Source organism: Vulpes vulpes, chromosome 4 (genome assembly GCF_048418805.1).
Source record: "Vulpes vulpes isolate BD-2025 chromosome 4, VulVul3, whole genome shotgun sequence".
NCBI lineage: Eukaryota > Metazoa > Chordata > Mammalia > Carnivora > Canidae > Vulpes > Vulpes vulpes.
The window spans coordinates 60,309,649-60,331,895 of NC_132783.1; the positions used below are offsets into that span (position 1 = coordinate 60,309,649).

The following is a 22,247-nucleotide window of genomic DNA, read 5'->3' on the forward strand; positions in this document are numbered from 1 at the left end:
TTGCTAACAGAACCTAAGCACCTTCCCCTATGCCAGATCCCTTCATGCTGTCCTTCCCTGGCACAAAGGCAGGAGCAAACAGAAATGACTAAAGCCTCCAGGAAGGAACTAGAAAAAGTTTCTTTGGATTGGAGATGCTGTAGAAAAAGTTACATTCAGAGATTCCAACAGTCAGACCCAAAATGACCCTGCTGAAGAAGCAGTGAGTACTGTGGTGCACTGTCTAGAGCAGAGGCTGGCAAACTGCAGCCTGCTGTCTGTTTTTGAGCTAAGAATGGGTCTTACATTTTTAAATCGTTGAAAGGAATCAAAAGAAGCATGCAAATTATTTGAAATTCAAATTTCAAAGTCTATAAATAAAGTTTTATTGGAACATAGCCACAGCCATTCATTTACATAGTCTCTGGCTGCTTTCACACTACAATGGCAGAGTTGAGAGGTTGTGACAAATAGCATGACTCGCAGAGTCTAAAATATAGACTATATGACCTTTTATTGAAATGGTTATCTGCTTTCTGGTCTAGAGAATTGTTAACCCTTCTTTTGGAGGGGATAATATTAGAGAAAGAGCACGCTATCGGGCAGACCGTAAGCAAGTGGTGGGAATCCAATCCTCTCATAAGACGGGGAGTCCCAAAGGCAATGCAACAACTGATCATGGCCAAGCTTGTTTGGGAGGGGCAATGGGCTTTTCCCTGTAAGAGACACCAGAAAGGAGGTTAGACTCCACCACATTCAATCTGGCACACAGGCTGGGCCGATGCGGATGGATGGAGAAAGCAGGCCACCAGGATAGGTGTCATTTTCCAATGGGCCAAGATGTTCTCACTAGCCATATCTAAGGATGGATAAAGGGGTGATGAAGGTAAACAAAACACAGCATAATGCCTATAAAGAAGAAACTGTTGTGATGAACACCGGGTATTGCATGTAAGTGTTGAATCACTAAATTGTATACCAAAAACTAATATTACACTGTATATTAACTAGCCTTTAAATATAACTTAAAAAATAAAAAAAATAATTTATAAGTCTTATTAAAAATAATCTGCTCTGTGGCCCACAGAAAACCATGCTATCTTTATGAAGAGGAAACATTTACATTTGAAAGACATCAAAGAAAATTAAAATAAGTTTTGTAGAACATCCGTGTTGTACTGTCAATGAAGTTTGAGACAAAGCAGAACAAAATCCCAAAAATTTATCTTCACAGAAGTTAATTACACTGAAAGAGGGGCATCTGGGTGGCTCAGTGGTTGAGCACCCACACCTTTAGCTCAGGTTGTGATCCAGGGTCCTGGGGTTGAGTCCCACATTGGGCTCCCTGCCTCTCCCTCTGCCTACATCTCTGCTTCTCTCTGTGTGTCTCTCATGAATAATTTTTTAAAAATCTTTTTAAAAAAACAAATAAATGAGAAGCCATTGATGTGGTTTTCCATTTAAGTACTAATTGCATCTTGGTGAAGAGGGGAGAGATTCTGATCTCAAAGACTTGGCTCTGAGCACCAAATTCACCATTTTCTTGCTGTATGACCTTGAACAACTTCAAATTCAAAGTCTCATTTCCACCACCTCTAAAACAGGGTTATTCAAAACTTAGAAGAAAAAAAAGTACATAGAATGTCCAGCATATTGCCTGTCACGTGGGAAGTATGTGATATTTACCAGCTTCCACCTTCTCTCAGATCGACCTCTGCTTACTTTCCCACCCTCCTGTGCTAACACTCATCCATCCACCATGACAATGACAGCTATAAGAAAAGGATTACTGGAATGTAGGTCTCTCCTGACTTTGCATTTTCTGCTTTCTTTGGTCAGATTACACTTTTTAACATTGAGCTCTTTTCTAATATCACTGATAAATTGGTATTGGCTTGAAAAAAAATGTTTAATTCAGTAGTGAATTTTGTTGCCACCCTGAATCCCTTGGGCAGAATTATACAGCCACAACCTTTTGTGCATAAGCCTAATACTATAAGTCATAGTGTATTCTTTGTTAATATGTGTCTTTCCCAGGAGATTGTATCTTGATTATCTTCATTGATACCATGATATCAAAATGACCACTATAGTCTCATGCAGAAGACAGATATGTAACACACACACACACACACACATACACACACACACACACACACCCCACAGACATTTCTGCCTACCTACTACTAGCCTAGCAGCGGAGACCACACCCAAGTCTTTTGACTCTTGTTGACCAGACAACACCTCTTTCATGCCAGCTGCAACCTGAATATAATAGCGATTCAGAAATGCTTGGTGCACAAGACATCTGTTATTTGTTGAAAGAAGAAATGAAGAATGAACAGAAGAAGAATGCAAAAACAAACGTGGTAAGGATCTGGTAAGGAAGAAATGAAGAATGAACAGAAGAAGAACGCAAAAGCAAACCTGGTAAGGATCTGTTCAAAAAATGAACAGTTAGCACATTCTTGGGGGGCACCTACTGCTTAATTATCCTGGAAATCCATTTGGAAATATGGACAAAACAGTATACATCTCTTCATCTTACAGATTTGGGCAAATCAAGTTCAAGAGTAGTTCTCAATTACACTCTTTCCCACTTCTTGAAATGTGTCACTCTGGGAGGTACAACCTCAAGGTCAACCTATTTCCAGTTTTAATTTTTTCAGAAGAATAAGTTAAAAATGAGCAAAGAATAGGAAGTTCTTTCTTGATTAATGTCACACAGAGGTGGAACCTTACATATATCAAATTCTAGGCATTTCTACTTAAACTAAGCTTGGTGCCTATTTTGTTAAAAGAAGCTCTTAACAGAATACTTACTGTGTAGTCAATAAGTAGTAACTTTTTATTTAAAGATTTTATTTATTTATTTATCAGAGACAAAGAGAGAGGGAGGCAGAGACACAGGCAGATGGAGAAGCAGACTCCCTACAGGGAGCCCAATGGGAGACGATCCCGGGACTCCAGGATCACAACCCAAGGGGAAGGCAGACACTCAACTGCTTAGGCATCACTAAGTGATAGTTATTGTTACTACTATTATTATAACCCAACAAAAGGGAAACAGTTTATTACTGTGGACTGTTATATCCTGAAACTTATATTATGCTTTGTTTGCTATAATAATAAGTATGGAAGTTATGCTAACATAAGAATATGTATCTATAAACACAGAATATAAAAGCTATGATAGGCTCATTAAAATTACAGATAATTTCATGTGAGCAAATAATAAATACTGGAAGACACTATGATTTAGATAAGACTGTGATTATAGCTAACTTTTCTGAAATAAACTGAATTTCAAAAAAGTACAAACTTGCTTGAATTCAATTTATGTTTTTAAAAAAGCAGACATGTCTACATTTTTTTTTTAGATTTTTTTTTAATTTACTTATTCATGATAGACAGAGAGAGAGAGAGAGTGAGAAAGAGAGAGAGGCAGAGACACAGGCAGAGGGAGAAGCAGGCTCCATGCAGGGAGCCCGACGCGCGAACCGATCCCGGGACTCCAGGATCAGGGCCTGGGCCAAAGGCAGGTGCTAAACCGCTGAACCACCCAGGGATCCCACATGTCTACATTTTTAAAAGTGGTGGTAACATCCCAGACTCCTCCACATTTGAAATCTCACTTTTTCTCTGAGCAGGAGAATGCTCACTGTTGTTTTACTAAGAGCTATTTGTTTGTCTACTTATTTTGCTCTTGGAAACGTAAACATTTAGCGGTGGGTTTAAAAAAGCACGAATTACTGAAACTAAGTTCTCTTTGAAATGGAGTCATTTAAACTATCTACTCTACTAACATAGACAAGTTTACCTTAATATTTGCCAATTAGCATAAGTAAACAACACATGATGATGCTGACTCCTGCAGTAGGAAGATTTATATATATTTCATACAGAGAGTGCACTGTTTTAGCAAAACCACATAAAAGATAATGACAAAAGTCATCACCCAGAAAGGGAGACAACATTTGACAAAAGCAACAGCTGAAGCTCGAAAACATGTTGATTTGTGCTCAGACAGGACCTGAAAGCTAACTCTGCCGGAGGATTTCCAGCTAACAGCTCATCTTCTCAGACTGAAGGCAGTTTTAACCTGTGTCACTCACTCACGAGGCAACTGATGTTCTCTTATTCTCATTGCATTATAACAGAACAAAGCCACAGAAATTTAAAGAAATCTGTTTAATCAAAAGCATCTTCTATGAAAGAAAGTACAAAAGAGTGATCTTGATTGTATAACAATGAAACCTGATCACCCAGGAATCAGAAGCAGTTCCTTCTGCGTGAGTGGGTGGCTTTTCTCTCATACAATGATTATGCCCAGAGATCCACGGATCTGATATACACATGGCTTGAGCACACTAATGGCTATGCCCAGGGCACACAATGATATTCTGGATGAAAATACACATCTTAGTTATGTTTCCCACTATCGAAAAGAAATTTGATGGGTACTTATCTTTCTCTCTTAGGACTCTAATTTTCATGAGAATTAACTATTTTAGTAACTCCATTGGGCAGCTATAGTGTTAAGGTAGGAAATAATAAATCAAAATGAACAATAGCTTTGCTGAAAAAGGCTCAGAGATCACCAAAGTAGAAGGTGTATTTCTAAGTTTGTTTTAAATTGCTACTGGGTAGGTTTATATGTGTTTACATTTGTAATGAGGCAACTGTCACTTCATGTTTATGTTTATTGGCTATTAAACTTTAAAGACTAGTGGCAGTGACAATGAACTTCCATCCTTATTCTACATTTGCTTTCTTGATGTTCCAGTTAGTCTTTTCTATTAATTTTAAGAAAGGGACAGTTAAATTTACTAGACAAAAATCAGTAAACTTTTCATATGTAACATACAAAACAGAGATAGCAGAGTCTAACTTAATTTAAATTTTAAGTCTAACCCCAATATTATCTGATTGGGTTGAAACATCCATTTGGCAGGCTGTGGATAAAGCATTCTCTTATGAATCACAGCTGTCATAATGGTGGAGAAGTGGCCTAGCCTTTTGATGGAGGGGCAGTGTGGAGGTTAGCTAATGCAGTAAGACAGTGGAAAGTTAGGGCAAAGGGCCAAGAGAGAAAAGGTAGGAAGCACTTTCTATTGGCATCTTCTTGAAAAGAAAAAAAAAACCTTTCAGAGACTCTCATCACCCTTTGTGATCACATGGAAGATGACAGCTATTAAGTTAAAAGAAGAGATACTTGGGAAAACCCTCCCAAAAGGCTATGGTACAATCTAGAATCTCATTACTCTAATCATTCCATGGTCCTTCTCTTGTCTTTCTTCTTTTCTTCCTCTGCTTCTTCTCCTCCTCTTCTCTTCTTTCTCCCTGTCCTTTTTAGCAGGAGCATTATAGCAGTCAGCATTACTCACATGTCTACTTGTGTGCCAAGCACTCTGATGGATGCTTTACATTTGTTTTCTTTCCACAATATTCCTAAACTGTTGCTATTGGTATTTCAAAGAAGCTGAGGTTCTTACAGACTGAATTTCAAAGCCAAAGAGCCATTAGTGGGCAAAGGCAGAAACTAAGCCCAATCTAACTGATTCTTTCATTAAGAAAAGTAATATTCCTGGGAGTAGAGCTCTGCATAAATGCAGAACTCACTGCAACATTACAGATCCTAAGCATATAAAGAATTACAATGTGGATTTGGGGTGGAGTAGGAAACTGGGAGCTGAATTAGGTTATTCCTCAGAACGTGATTCCAAGGGCAGCCTGGGTGGCTCAGCGGTTTAGCGCCTTCAGCCCAGGGCCTGATCCTGGAGACCTCGGATCTAGTTCCACGTCAGGCTCCCTGCATGGAGCCTGCTTCTCCCTCTGCCTGTGTCTCTGCCTCTCTCTCTCTGCATGTCTCTCATGAATAAATAAATAAAATCTTTTTAAAAAAACACCTAATTCCCTATTAGAGAGCTTCTCAATTAAACATTCTTAATACGAGAAGAACTTAAGGAACAAATGGAATTGATGTCTGAACCTTCATGTTAAAAGGGACCATGATCAGTGCCAATGTCCAAGTTAATTTATGGATGATAAATGGTAAGAAAAAGAATTGTTGTTATTAGACCAAGAGGTAACTAGACTGGAGAAGTAGCTAAAGGGCTATTTCTTTCTTTTTTGTTTTAAAGATTTTATTTATTCATGAGAGAGAGAGAGAGGCAGAGACACAGGCAGAGGGAGAAGCAGGCTCCCCACAAGGAGCCCGATGCGGGACTCGATCCCGGGACTCCAGGATCACACCCTGGGCCGAAGGTAGGCACTAAACTGCTGAGCCACCCAGGGATCCCCTAAAAGGCTATTTCTTTACCAAACTGCAGCAAAATTAGCAATCTATGAATACCTCAGTCATTTGATTGATATCTGCTAGGGCTTCCAGAGATATAGCCCCAGGAAAGCAAACTTAAAAGTTATCTTGAAGCCTAAGAAACGAAAGTAAAGGGGGAAAAAAAAGTTTAATTATGATCTTAAAACCTAATGGAATCTACTAATGGAATGCAAAGTTTTCTACCAGAATAGATCAACAAAGGCAAAATATGCATTATCTCTAAGTGGGAATGGTTTCCTTACAAATTCTTATAAGCTGTCTGTTAGAGTGTATGCTAACTTTCTAGTACTGAGAAGCCAGTCCACCAGCTGGCTTCTGACACCTAGAAAGGCCTTGATTTCCTGGAAGCACAGTAAGAAGGAAGGCAGCCAAGAGAACACAGAAATTAACTTTGGGGTTTTCGCTTTTTACCTTACCAGCCTGGATATTTAGATGGTTATCATCATGAATGCCTTTAGACGCTTTCCTAGTTTTGTCTTGAAAGGAAATGATTTATGACTCAGAAATCACACAGCTACCTCTCGTGAGTATTACAGTTTTCAAAAAAGATGATGGTTTACTAGTATTTCGGGTAAAGAGATGTCTCAGGTAGATTTTGGAGCCAGAGCTACAAAAAAAGTCAAATCTAACAAATGTTCCTTAGTCTTTGGAACTGATAGCACTTCTTAATGTCAGGGCTCAGGGAAAGACAAACGTGCAAGCATTCCTCGGTGCTGATATTCAGTGTTCTCTTGACTAAGTAAGGAAGACTAGAGCAAACGTTCAGGGCAATAGGATACTGTGTTCTTAGGGCAGAAGGAGGACACCCTCAGGGCTTTAAAGTGGCAGCAAGGCTTGCTTATGGCAAAACGCATTCAGGATTTCAGTGCATGGCTTCATGTAGCTGTCTCTCGGCGCAAGGGCCCTCCCTATCCTACACATTTAAGCAAGGAAAGTATTACTCTAAATGTGGATAAAATGAAGGACTTCCATTCCATTAGAGAAAGTAGGTTTCCAGGCCACTTACAAATTGATATTGAGGACAGGATTAAGATATCAAAGGACAAGCAATGGTCCTGAGGTATACAGGCATCTTATGCATATTACTAAGCTGTTCTTAAGCTATGCCTTTATACAATGAACACACCCAGAAGATTATTAGCCTCTGGAAAGGGATATAACTGAATTCCATAGGCATACAGTTTCCTGATGGACACAGGAACACACTGGCTGGCAGCCTCACCTTGAACTACCAGGGCCAGTTGGTGAATGCACCTTTTACACATCACCCTCTTCCCCAGTTAGAGCTCCTGATCATTAATCCTGAAGCTATGCTCTCCATTGCAGAGGAGACTATTCAACATGGGAGGTCAATGGCTGTAGCCATGAGAAAACTAGTAACTATGTCCTCCAGCTGGAACATCTAAATAAATAGTTGAGATTGAACAGAGGGCACTCAAGCCACATTCTCCTCAAATACTTTCTGCACTGTGGGAATTGGAAAACCAAATCCAAAGTGAGAATTTTAGTACCTAAACTTGAAACCATGAAGATTAGCCATATGAGTCCAGGGTTAATCCTGACCCCCAGACTCCAAGCAGAGAGTGGAATCAGGAGCAATGGACCATAGATGGTCAATGCCAAGACTCAGACCTAGTAAAGTAATGATGGAGTCTCAGCAGTACTTCACATGGGCAGCAGGCACGCAGTTTGAAAGCAATACATTGCTCACCCATCATGCTTAAAAGAGTCAATCTGCTCCATCAACAGTTCCAGGCTAGGCAGCAGGTCAAAGTCAAGCTGCAGCAGCCTGTGTCCAAAGGCCCAGGTGACACCTCTACTCAGGCCTAATCTATGACCATGCTCTTTAAAGCAGATTTCTGTGAGGCTGACTCCTTGATGCTAGGGAGCATGCTTCAGAAGTATCCACAGCAGCTCCAGGCCAGGAAATCTACAGGGAGGAATCTCTAAGAAGGAAAACAAATGTACAGATGAGAGGGAGAAATATCTTCCCCATAAAAAAGGTTACTAAAGCCTAAGACAAAACCAAGGTCAACATAAGAATCTGAAGATTTGCCTGGCAAGAATGTGAATGTGTTTTCACAAAGCAAATCTCACACTCAGTGTGGGTCTGGGGTGCTAGAAACAGAAGGCCCAAAGAGGGAAAAATAAATCTAAAGGACTTAAAAACATATACTAGATGGAAAATAAAGGTCTCTTAACTAACACCTGGTGATGGGCTCCACTCGAAGTTCTCAATTTAGTAACATGGCAGCAATATGATGAACTCTTCCTTTTGGAGAGAAGAGACAAGATGCATTAAGAGCTTTTTGCCCCAGGTATGATGAGAGCATAATGCCAATATTAACCATTAGGTGATTGCTCCCAACTGAGTTTAAGTCCACAGCATGCAGACTCTGGGCCCCTGACACTGATTGGCAGGCATCCTCACCAAAGCCAAGTTTTAATCTGTCCATCCTCTTGTCAACAAACACTTGGTGCTGAATGAATTCCATCACTGAGGTTCTGATAAAGCTACAATCATTTGGTGGAAGAAAAGTTGTAGAAGCAGTCCAGGATACACATGCTAGAGGCCCATCTACATGGTCAGCTGCATGCGAGCAGAGGCTCTTTCTCAGTCCTGCATCTCCAGCACCTAGAATCGTGCCTGACACAAAGTAGAATACTTTCAAATGGATGAGCATCCTTACAGAAAGATAGTATCTTCAAAATAAGCCGTTACTCAAGTTCAGCAGCCACCAACAATGGTACCACACACTTCAATTAATGAGAGCTTTACTACAACCACAGATCATTATTTTCATTATACACTGCTATTTACTGAGGTTCTCCCATGGGCTAGGTCATATGCTAATTGTGCCAAATATGGACTGTATCATTTAATCCTTCCTACTACGTTGAATAGGTATATTAGCCCCATTTTACAGATAAGGAAACTAGTGATTCACACTTAGGTTGGATTATGCCAGATTTCACTACCTTCCACCACACAATAACTTAAATTCTTGTTTATTTTCTATTTTAGGGAATGTTCCTTAACCAGAAATGATTGGTAGACTTCTTCAGGTGATAGGTAGTTGCTAATTCTGACATCAGCATATAGTCCTATGACAGTAATCTAGCCTGGGATCCCTTTTCCAATGCTACTACACTGGATAAAAATAAGTAACATGCATGTGAAAATGCCTTGAAAGTTAAAGAGTTATCACTGTTAAGTCAGCGTGTGTGTTCGCTTAAAATGAACACGGCCATTCTGACATGCATATAACGGTGAGGAAAGGAAGCACCTCAGCTACAGAGCAAGGGCTGTTTAGTCTGCTCACACTCAGTGGGGCAGCAAAGGTGGCAGTTAGATAAGCCTCAGTGCATTTACCATCATGGAATGGTAATGGCTTAGTTATGAAAGCCTTAGTATGTTTCCTTATCAAATTCACATAAAAACTGAGGAATAAAAGGAATACAACACCTTTCTTTTCTAAAAATTTGTGATAATTTAACCCTTTGTTCTCTCTCCTAAAGGGGAATGAGAATACATCAAAATGTTATTTCTATCAGAGTGCTTTAAATAGTTCAAAGATGCTAAAGAATTATTTAAGGTTTTAATTAGCAGCATTTTGAAAAAATAAAAAAATCATGAAACTAATGAATAAAAGTGAAAATCAATTTGAAAACATAAATAACACCTGGTGCACCAGGGAGGCTCAGTCTCCTAAGCATCTGCCTTGGGCTCAGATCATGATCCCAGGGTCCTGAAATGGAGCCCCATATCGGGAATCATCTGTTTGTTGGCTACAGTTAAGAGTCTATTTCTTAATTTGTCTCTCTCTTCTTTTCCCTTTGCCTGTTTGTTTTGTTTTTTAAATTCCACATATGAATGAAATCTTATGGTATTTGTCGTTCTCTGACTGATTTATTTCACTTACTATAATACCCTCTAGCTCTATCTATGTCGTTGCAAATGGCAAGATTTCATTATTTTTCATGGCTGACTAATATTCCACTATATACATATGCCACATCTTCTTTGTTGATTCATTAATCGATAAACCCTTGGGCTAATTTCATACCTTAGCTATTGTAAATAATGCTGCTACGGACATAGGGCATGTAATCCTTTGAATTAGTGTTTTTGTATTCTTTGGGTAAATAGTTGTGCAATTGCTGGGTCTTTGGGTAGCTCCATATTTTTTTTTCTTTTTGGTAGCTCCATTTTTAACATGTTGAGGAACCTCCACATTGTCTTCCATAGTGGATGCACTAGTTTGCATTCCCACCAACAGTGCATGAGGGTACCCTTTTCTCCACATCCTCACGAATATTTGTTCTTACTTGTCATTTTTATTCTAGCTATTCTGAGAGGTTTGAGGTGATATCTCATTGTGGTTTTATTTTTATTTTTAAAGACTTTTTAAATTTATTTCTTTTTCATGAGACATACAGAGAGAAGAGAGACACAGGCAGAGAGGGAAGCAGGGTTCCTGCAGGGAGACTGAGGCAGGACTCAATCCCAGGACCCTGGGATCATGACCTGAGCCAAAGGCAAACACTCAACCACTGAGCCACACAGGTGCCCCTCTCATTGTGGTTTTAATTTGAATTTCCATGATGATGTTGAGCATCTTCTCAAGTGTCTGTTTGCTATCTAGATGTCATCTTTGGAGAAATGTCTGTTCATGTCTTCTGCCCATTTTCTAATTGGATTATTTTTTGGGTGTTGAGTTTTGTTAAGTTACATGTTGGATACTAACCTTTTATTGGATATGTCATTTGCATATATCTTTTCCCATTCCATAGGTTGCCTTTTAATTTTGTTGATTGTTTCCTTTGCTGTAGAGAAGCTTTTTATTTTGATGAAGTCCCAATAGTTTATTTTTGGTTTTGTTTCCCTTGCCTAAGGAGGCTTATCTAAAAAGAAGTTACTATGGTCAATGTCAAAGAGGTTACAGCAGTGTTAATAGGATTGTTATAGTAATTTAGGACTCACATTTACTTCTTTAATCCATTCTGAATTTATTTTTGTGTATGATGTAAGAAAGTGGTCCAGTTTATTTCTTTTGCAATGTTGCCGTCCAGTTTTCCAAACACCATTTGTTAAAGAGATTGTCCTTTTTCCATTGAATATTCTTTCCTGCTTTGTTGAAGACTGATCATACAGTTGTAGGTTTATTTCTGGGTTTTCTATTTTGTTCTATTGATCTATATGTCTATTTTTGTGCCATATATATTGTTTTCATACTAAAGCTTTGTAATATAACTTGAAGAATGGAACTGTAAAGCTTCCAGTTTTGCTTTTCTTTTTCAAAATTGCTTTGGCTATTTGGCGTCTTTTGTGGTTCCAATTTTAGAATTGTTCTAGTTCTGTGATAAATGGCATTGGCATTTGATAGGGACTGCATTAAAAGTGTAGATTGCTTTGGAGAGTATAGATATTTACATGATATTTGTCCTTCCAATCCATGAGCATGGAAAGTTTTTCTATTTCTTTGTGTTGTCTTCAATTTCTTCCATCAAATTTCATAGTTTTCAGAGTACAGATCTTTCATTTCTTTAGTTAGGTTTATTCCTAGGTATCTTACTGTTTTTGGTGCAGCTGTAAATGGGATTAATTCCCTAATTTCTCTTTCTGCTGCTTCATTATTGATGTATGGAAATGCAACAGATTTTTATATCCCGTGACTTTACTGAATTCGTGTATTAGTTCTAGCAGTTTTTTGGTAGAGTCTTTTAAGTTCTCCATATTTAGTATCATGTCAATGGAAAATAGTGAAAACTTTACTCCTTCCTTACTGATTTAAATTGCCATTTATTTCTTTTTGTTGTCTAATTGCCATTATTAGAACTATTAACTCTTCTTTTGAGTTTGGTAGAATTCACATGTAAAGGCGTCTGGTCCTGGACTTTTGTTTGTTGGGAGTTTTTGATTGCTGACTCAATTTCTTTGTTGGTTATCAGTCTGTTCAAATTTTCTATTTCTTCCTACTTCAGTTTTGGTAGGATATATGTTTCTAGGAATTTATTTATTTCTTCTAGGCTGTCAACCATTGGCATATAATATTTCATAATAGTTTCTTATAGTTGATTGTATTTTTGTTATGTTGATTGTTATTCCTCTTCTTTCATTTGTGATTTTATTTGAAAACTTTTTTTTTTTGTCATGGTAAGTCAGGCTAGAGGTTTATCAATTTTTATTTTTTCAAAGAACCAGCTCCTGCTTTCATTGATCTGCTCTATTGGTTTTTTAGTGTATCATTGATTTCTGCTTTAATCTTTATAATTTCTTTCTTTCTTCTGGTTTTAGGGTTGGTTTGTTGTTCTTTCTCTTGCTCCTTTGGGTGTAAGGTTAGGTTGTGTATTTGAGATTTTTCTTGCTTCTTAAGGTAGGCCTGTATTGGTATATATTTCCTTCTTATGACTACTTTTGTTGCATCTCAAAGGTTCTGGACTGCTGTGTTTTCATTTTCATTTGTTTCTATGTACTTTTTGTTTCTTCTTTTGTTTCCTAGTTGACCCACTTATTGTTTAGTAGCACATTATTTAACCTCCATGTATTTGTGGTCTTTCTAATTTTTCTTTCGGTTTATTTCTGATGTCATATGGTTGTGGTCAGAAAAGATGCATGAGGGGATCCCTGGGTGGCTCAGCAGTTGAGTGCCTGCCTTCGGCCCAGGGCATGATTCTGGAGTCCCGGGATCGAGACCCACATCAGGCCCCCTGCACGGAGCCTGCTTCTCCCTCTGCCTGTGTCTCTGCCTCTCTTTGTCTCATGAATAAATAAAATCTTTAAAAAAAAAAAAAGATGCATTATAGGACTTCAATCTTCTGGGCAGCCCTGATGGCACAGCGGTTTAGCGCCACCTGCAGCCCAGGGTGTGATCCTGGAGACCGGGGATCGAGTCCCACATCAGGCTCCTTGCATGGAGCCTGCTTCTCCCTCTGCCTGTGTCTCTGCCTATTTCTCTGTGTGTTTCTCATAAATCAATCAATCAATCAATCAATCTTAAAAAAAAGAACTTCAATCTTCTTGAATTTGCAGAGGCTTATTTTATGGGCTAATGTATGATCTATTCTAGAGAATGTTCCATGTGCACTTGAAAATAATGTGTATTCTGCTGGTTTAGAATGGAAGGTTTTAAAATTATCTTAAATCTGTCTATTCCAGCATGTCATTCAAAGCCATTGTTTCCTTATTGATTTTCTGTTTAGATGATCTGTCCACTGATGGAAGTAGGGTGTTGAAGTCCCGTACTATTATTGTACTATTATCAAAGAGTTCCTTTATGTTTGTCATGAATTGTTTTATGTATTTGGGCCCTGCTATGTTGAGTGCATGCATGTTGACATTTGTTATATCTTCTTGTTGGATTGTACCCTTTGTGACTATATAGTGTCCTTCTTTGTCTCTTGTTATAGTCTTTATCTTAAAGTCTGTTTTGTCTGATATTAGTATTGCTATTTTGGCTTTCTTTTGACATCTATTTGCATGACAGATATTTTTCAATCCCCTTATTTTCAATCTACAAGTGTCTTTGGATCTGAATGACTCTCTTGTAGGCAGCATATAGATGGGTCTTGTGGGTTTTTTTAATCCATTCTGTTACCTTGTCTTTTGATTGGAGCACTTAGTCCATTTACATTTAAAATAATTATTGATGGGGCACCTGAGTAGCTTGAGTAGTATTCAAGTAACTGCTTAAGTATCCAACTCTTAACTTTAGCTCAGGTCATGATCTCAAGGCTCTGTGATTGAGCCCCAGGTCAGGCTCTGTGCTCAGCAGAGAGTCAGCTTCTCCCTCTGCCTGCCCCTCCCCCCCTGCTACTTTCTCTCTTTCTCCCTCTCAAATAAGTAAATCTTTAAAAAACTAAAATGATTATTGATAGATATTAATTTATTGTCATTTTATTACTTCTTTTATGATTATTTCTGAAGATTTTCTCTCATCCTTTTTTATCTTTCATGGTTTGCTGATTTTTTTAGTGATATCTTTGCTATTTCTTTCTCTTTATTCCTCACATATTACTGGTGATTTTTGATATATGGTTACCATAAGTTTGTATATAAACTCTTCTGCAAATAGCAGTCTATATTAAGTTGATAGTTATTTAAGTTTGAACCCATTCTTTTCTTCTGTCCTCTCCACATTTGGGTATATGTTGTTATATTTTACATCCTTTTATTTTGTGCATTCTTTGACTAATTTTTTTACAGAAATATTCATTTTTACTGCTTTTGTGTTTTCTACCTCTACACTGTCACTTTTGATCTATCCTTTCCACTTCTTTCCACTCAAGAGTCCCCTTTAATATCCCTTGCAGGGCTAGTTTACTGGGCATGAATTCCTTTAGCTTTTGTTTGTCTAGGAAAGTCTTTATCTCTCCTATTCTGAATAACAGCCTAGTTGGATAGAGTATTCTGAGCTGCAAACATTTCACATTCAACAATTTGAATATATCATGCCACTGTCTTCTGGCTTAGCGTATTCTCAATTACTCTCATACTTACCCTCTCAGCTTTCATTACACTGCTTTTCTTTCAGGGTCTAGTTCATCAACTAGAGTGGAACTCCTATATATCTTGTAAGGAAAATTTTTCATCTTAGAAACCAATTCTGGAGACATTCTTTACTACAAGACAAACTATAGACACAATTCTTAGAATTAGCCAAGTTTATGATACCTTGAAATACCTTGAAATACTTAATTCAGAATAATTCCATTTTAAGTAGAATTTCAGAGTGCTACTCTCTAACATTTTAGGATTACTGACATGATCTAAGTAAATGATTTATGCTTAATCCCTAAATACAATTATTTAAAAGTTTGTAATCAGGCATTCTCATAATCCTTTAACATTTTTAAATATAATTTTCCTCATTTAAATCCATCATATCAAAACAAATAAATTCATCATCTGTATCATATATGTAGTTATTTCCTTCTTTTTGTCCTCAAAACTTTTAACAAATACTGGTCAGCTGCAATAAAACAAGTTCTGAAATAAGTCCTACACTTTTATTATCACTATCAAATACATTAACATGGTGAGCTTGGTAAAAAAATATGATTCCAGGGTGCCACGAAGCGCACATGTTTAACTGCAGAAAATCTTATTCCTTCAAGAGTATAGTTAGCAAAGAAATGAAATAAATCTTGATTTAACTTTATGATATGAACAAATAAGACATATAATTTGATATATAAAAGAAATCACATTATCTAAATGTATGTACATTTTAATGAGAAGGGTTTTTGAAGATACTGATACACTAAACTGGATTGACCAAGAAAAGCTTCCCACAATACACCCATCTGAGCTTGGACTAGACAACAGAGAAACACAAGAAACGATGGCCCATTCTGAGCATGGGAGACAGCTCTTTCTCTGTTCGTGATGACAAGTCAGATGGTCTAATGTAGGTAACTAAAGTCCCTGTGCTAGAGAATAAAGTTTGGTTTGACAGGATGGGCAAAGGGAAGGGAAATGCACTTCATTAAAGTCTTGCATCTCTGAAATGGCAAAGACAGAAAAGACAAAAACAAAGAGAAACCCTCAACTTTCAGTTGATATTTTCAATATTTTTAGATATAGGAAGAATAGAATTAATACAAGATTATGTGGCAGTTACATAACTTTTCTAAATATATCATTTCTGATAACTGAGAAAATTGTAATACGTATTACATGGTAAACACTGCCATTGCATTTTAGTGAAAAGAAAGTAAGTTTTCAGCTGCTAAGTGGCAAAGCCTAAGTTCACAAACATCATGGTTCATTGATTCAAAAGTTCATGTTCTTTTAACTAAATTGGCAGTATTTACTAATATGTTATTATAAATACATTCAAGATGTTCTTTCTTTAATTTTAAAGTTGAATTTGTTGAGATGATATCATATACAATAAAAGTCACCCCTTTTTTAACTGTGTGGCTTGTTGAGTTTTTGTAAATGCTCATAGTTCAGTAAACATGTCAAATATCATAGTATACATTTCCATCACCCTAGTAAGTACGTGCATCTCTTTGTCATCAGTGTCCTTTTACTACCCCAGTTCTGGTAGCCTCCGCTCTGATTTTCATTCTTCAAGTTTTCTAGAATGCAATACAAATAAAATCATGCAGATAAAAGCCTTTTGTGTCTGACTTCTTTTAGTAAGTAAAATCAATGATCTGTCTTTATACATCACATTGTTTTGATTACTGTAGTTTCATATTAAGTTCTAAAGTCAGGACATATTAAGTTCTCCAACTTTATTCTTCTGTTTCAAAATCATTTGGTTATTTTGGATGTTGGAAATTCCCACATAAATTTCTGGATCAGCTTACCTTTTTGCAAAGATCCTAGAGGGATACTGATAGGATTTTTTGAATCTACTGATAAAGTTGGCGAGAACTGCCATATTAACAATTCTGAGTCTTCCCATCCATGACCATGAGATGTCTATTTATTTAAATCTTTATGAATTTTTCTCGCTAACATGTTCTGTCAGCTTTGCTTTGAAATTCTGATGTATAGGCATTATACTTCTTTTGTTAAATTTACTCTTACATACTTAATTTCTTTGTGAATGAAGTTTATTTTCATTTTCAGAAAATGCATTGATAGTCTGTAGATATGCAATTGTCTATGCTTATTGATATTATATTCTCTGGTATTGCTGAACATTTTTATTAGTTTTAACAGTATTTTTGTGGACTGCTTAGGATTTCCTTCATATGGGATCACATCATCTGCCAATAAAGGCGATTTACTTTTCTATTAATCTGGATGCCTTTAATTAATTTAAAAGGTTTCATTTATTTACTGAGAGAGATAGAGAGTTTACGAGCAGTGAGGAGGGGCAGAGGAAGACAGAGAAAATCTCAAGCAGATTCCACACTGAGCTTGGATTCTGACACAGGCTCAATCTCACTACCCTGACATCATGAGCCCCACTGAAATCAAGAGTCAGACATTAATTGACTGCTCCACTCAGGAGTCTCTTTATTTATCTTATTTAAATTTAATTTTGGCCTTACTGCAAGTGGTCAGAATGTCCTATACAATGGTGAGTAGTAATGAGATTGAATATCTTGACTTGTTCTCTATGAAAGGGAGCAATATCACTCTCTCATCATTTATCTTCCAACAAACAATAGAAAACATAAAGGATTTGCTGTCACAGATGCATCACTACAATGCTGGGGTTAAACAAAGTGCTCTTCTTGGACTTAAAGACCTTTTGTCTCAGTACCCATTTATAATTGATGCACATCTTTCAAACATATTAAGTGAAGTGACTGCTGTGTTTACAGATAAAGATGCTAATGTACGTTCAACTTCTTCAATTCCTGGCCCCCAAAATACAAGCCGAACAAATTTCTCCATTTTTTCCTTTGGTAAGTGCCCATCTCTCTAGTGCCATGACTCACATTACTGAAGGAATTCAGGAGGACTCTTTAAAAGTTTTGGACATTCTGCTGGAACAGTACCCATCCTTATTTACTGGCCGTAGCAGTATATTGCTTAAGAATTTTGTAGCACTTATTTCTCATCAGCAGCTGTCTAAAGGACTAATAAATAGAGACAGATCCCAGTCCTGGATACTTTCTGTAAATCCTAATCGGAGACTCACTTCTCAGCGATGGAGGCTGAAAGTCTTAGTGAGACTCAGTAAATTCCTTCAGGCCTTGGCAGATGGATCCAGTAGGTTGAGAGAAAGTGAAGGACTTCAGGAACAAAAAGAAAATCCCCATGCCACTAGCAACTCCCATTTTTATCAACTGGAAGGAACATGCCAATGACCAGCAGCACATCCAGGTTTATGAAAATGGGGGTTCACAGTCAAATGTCAGTTCACAGTTCAGGCTACGGTACCTGGTTGGAGGACTAGGCAGTGTGGATGAAGGCCTCTCATCTACTGAAAACTTGAAAGGATTTATTGAGATAATAATTCCATTGCTGATTGAATGCTGGATTGAAGCTGTGCCTCCACAACTAGCTGCTTCTATTGGAAATGGTAGAGAGTGAGAACCTCTGCAGGTTATGCAGCAAATTCTTAATATTATTTCCCTTCTGTGGAAACTCTCTAAACAACATGATGAAACTCATAAATTGGAGTCATTGCTTCTAAAGAATTATCTTCTTGATTTCAAACACCATTTTATGAGTCACTTTCCATACACCTTAAAAGAAATAACCAGGCACAAAAGGAAAGAGACATTTAGCATAGTATTAGCTGTACATTTTTTGTAAATGCCTTTTAATAGACTGAGAAAATTGCATTTTATTCCTTTTTGTTGAAAGTTTTTTGTTTTCACTTTTGTTTTTAAATAAGAAATGGATATTGGATTTTGAATCATTTTTGCATCTTTTATGATGATCATATGTTTTCCCCTTTATTCTATTAATTTGGTGCATGACATTAATTGATTTTTTAATATTACACTAATTTTGTTTTGTTAAAATGACAAATCTATTAATTTACACATGTTGGTCAATTTAAACATTGATTTGGTTTGCTATTTTGTTTATGTTTTTTGCTTAAGATTTTATTTATTCATGTTTCATGAATAAATTCATGTAAACATAATTCATGTAAACATAAATCTATGTTTATGAAGGATATTGATCTAATTTTCTTGTGGTATCTTGTCTGGCTTTGAAATGACAATGATATTGGAATCAAAGAATTAGATAGAAAATGGTTTTTCCTCCTCCAAATTCTGAAGAATAAAAGAATAGTATTACTTCTTCCTTAAATATCTGAATATGCACCAAGGAAGCCATGTGGGCCTGGGTTTTCCTCTATGTGAAGATTTCAAATTGCTAATTCTATTTTTTAATTATTGGCCATTCAGATTTTCTATTTTTTTTTTAGTCAGTTATGGATGTGTATCTTTCTAGGTATTTGTTTCATCAAATTGTCCAATGTTGACAAAAAATAGTTCAAGTATTTCTTTACAATGCTTGCTTCTGTAGGATTGGTAATGATGTCCTCCCTTTTATTTCTGATTTTGACAATGGGTATCTTTTCTCTTTTTTCTTCGCCAGTCTAGCTAAAGATTTGTCCATTGTGTTGATTTTTTTCAAAGAACCAATCTTTGATTTTATGTATTTTCTCTATTATTTTATTGGTTTTCTCAACTGTTTTCCTATTTACCATTTCATTGATTTCCACTGCAATTTTTATTATTTTCCTCCACATTTTCATTTTCGTTTGTGCCTTTTCTAGTATTTTATGATGAGGCTTAGATTATTTTTTAAAGGTTTCATATATTTATTCACAAGAGACAGAGAGAGGTGGAGACTTGGCAGAGGGAGAAGCAGGCTCTCTGTGGGGAGTCTGATGTCTGATGCAGGACTCGATCCCAGGACCCCAGAATCATGACCTGAGCCAAAAGCAGATGCTCAACCACTGAGCCACCCAGGTGCCCTTGAAGCTTAGATTATTAATTTGCAATTTCCTTTTATTATAATATTGTAGGCACTTGAAGCTACAAATTTCCTTTATCACTGTGTTAGTTAAATCTCACAAATTTATATATGCCGTATTTTCAGTCATTTCAAAATATTTTAAAATTTCCCTTGTGATTTTTTTGTGACTCATAGGTTATTTTAGAAGTATTCTGTTCACGGCAGCCCTGGTGACTCAGCAGTTTAGTGCTGCCTTCGGCCCGGGTTGTGATCCTGGAGACCTGGGATTGAGTCCCGTGTCCGGCTCCCTGCATGGGGCCTGCTTCTCCCTCCGTGCCTCTCTCTCTCTCTCCCCCTCTGTGTCTGTCATGAATAAATAAAATCTTAAAAAAAAAAAAAAAACTTTCACCTTTAAAAAAAGGGAAGTATTTTGTTCAATATTTAATATTTGAGGATGTCTCCAATTTTTTAATTGTTGACTTCTATCTTAATTTTGTTATTGTGAGAGAACAGGTTGTATGACTTGGACTTTTTTAAGTTTATTGAATCTGTTGTATGGGACTAGCATATGGTCTATCCTGAAAATGCTCCATCTGCACTTGAAAATAATATGTGTTTCAGTGTTTTGTGATGGAGTGTTCTACAAATTTCACTTACTTCAAGTTAGTTGATAGTGTTATTCAAGTCTTCATGTTCTTGCTGGTTTTGTCTCATTATTCTATGAATTGTTAAGGGTAGAAGTTTGAACCAATTCTTGTTGAATTCTCTATCTCATTTCAATTTTATTAGGTTTCCTTCCTGTTGTTAGGGGTCTATATGTTTTTAAATTTTTTATCTTCCTGATAGGCCTTTGTCTCTATTAAATGTCTTTGTTTTTCTGTTAGTTCATTTTCAAAATTTTACCCTTGTTTTTGTCTTTCAAAAGTTTGAGCATCACGTGTCCAGGCCTGGATCTCTTTGTATTTATTTGATTTGGAGTTTGTTATGATTCCTAGATATACACATTGATATCGTTCATAAAACTTGGAAAGTTTGGTCATTAGTTTCTAAAATATTTTCCTGTGTTTTCCGTCTTCTTCTGGAGCTCCTATATATTGATACGCTTGATGCTATACCAGAGCATCTGTGGCTCTGTTCATTGCTCTTCGTTTTTCTTGTTTTTCATGAATTATACCTAGTCATAAGCTTCAAGTTCACTAATTCTTTCTTCTGCCATCTCAAGTCTACTTCTGAGTCCCTCTAGTAAATTTCCATTTTTTTATATAATTTCTTCCTCTTTGTTCATACTCTCTATTTGGTGATATGTCATTCAAATACTTTCCTTCAATTCTTTAAAGCATAGAGTCCTTTAGTTCTTTGAACATATACTTATCATAGATCCACTGAAGACTCCTTTTGCTAAATTCTACACCTGGGCCCTCAAATGATAGTTTCTATTAAATACTTCTTCTTTTTTATTCATTCATTTATTTTTTTAGTATGGATCACACTCTGAAAGTCCCACTTTCCTTAAAATTTATAACTATTAATTTTTATAAACATACTACTTAGGGTTGCTCACTGTTTAAATGTCAACATAAGTTTTGCTGGATCAACCAATATAGACAAAAAATGTTATATTAGTTTTGCTTTGTTTGTTAGGATGGAAATTTGAATTTGAGGAATTGGGAAATTAGTAGCTAATTCAATTGTGCAATTTAAATTTATTTTTTGACAAGTTTATTATCAAAAGTAATGGGAGACATGATAGCTTGACATGGTTGGAGAAAAGAATTTGTCTGTCAAATAAAAGTGATTTTATTAGAAGAACATAAGTTCTATCAGCACCTAAAGCTACCAGTAAACCTGCAAAGGGTAATCTCTGAAGGCAAATGACTGTTAGGTTGATGTAAAGATTAATGATATAGGGACAGAAATGGGAAAATGCATAATTAATCAAGTAAAGTAACAGGTAATTAACAAGACATTTCATAATGTATTATTTAAATTTAAAAATGAAAGACATTTTAAATTAGAAATTCATATATTCACTTTTTAAACTACATCAAAGCAGCTGATAATCACTAAACTGAAGATCTGCTATATTCCTGACATGGAATATTCTCTGCAAACGAAACAAGATTTGCAAGTATGTCTTCAGTAGCAATTTTTTAATCATATTTTCTTTCTTTAAGGGCAACAACTGCCGAAACAAAAAAGAAATCGCTCTGCTGAAAAGGGAATGAAAGCTGGAGAAGATCCAGCAAGTAAAGATTGCTCTTTTAAGCCTGATTAAGAAAAAGAATGTCCATACTATGGGGGGAGTTATTCCAGAAGACAAGATTTTGTTATGGTTGTCTCCATTCCAAACTAAATGAATATCCTTTTATTTCCCTCTCTAACCTCTGCTGCTCCAGGATTTGTAGGTCCTACTTATAATGAAAATTGCCAGGGTCCCTATTCAAATCATCTTGGCATCTACAGTAGATGGATTTAGTAGAATTTACAGGAAGGTATCTTATTTCTTCCGTCACCATTATGCCCTACACCTTCGAACAA

General features: G+C 36.6%; 1 protein-coding gene and 1 pseudogene across 21 annotated transcripts in view; one reads left to right on the plus strand and one right to left on the minus strand.

Annotated features, from left to right (window-relative positions):
• The window catches only part of CHRM3 (cholinergic receptor muscarinic 3), a 506,233-nt gene that overhangs the window by 362,901 nt on the left and 121,085 nt on the right, over window positions 1-22,247 (minus strand). The window lies entirely within an intron of this gene.
• Window positions 845-18,548, plus strand: LOC112927413 (testis-expressed protein 10 pseudogene; annotated as a pseudogene).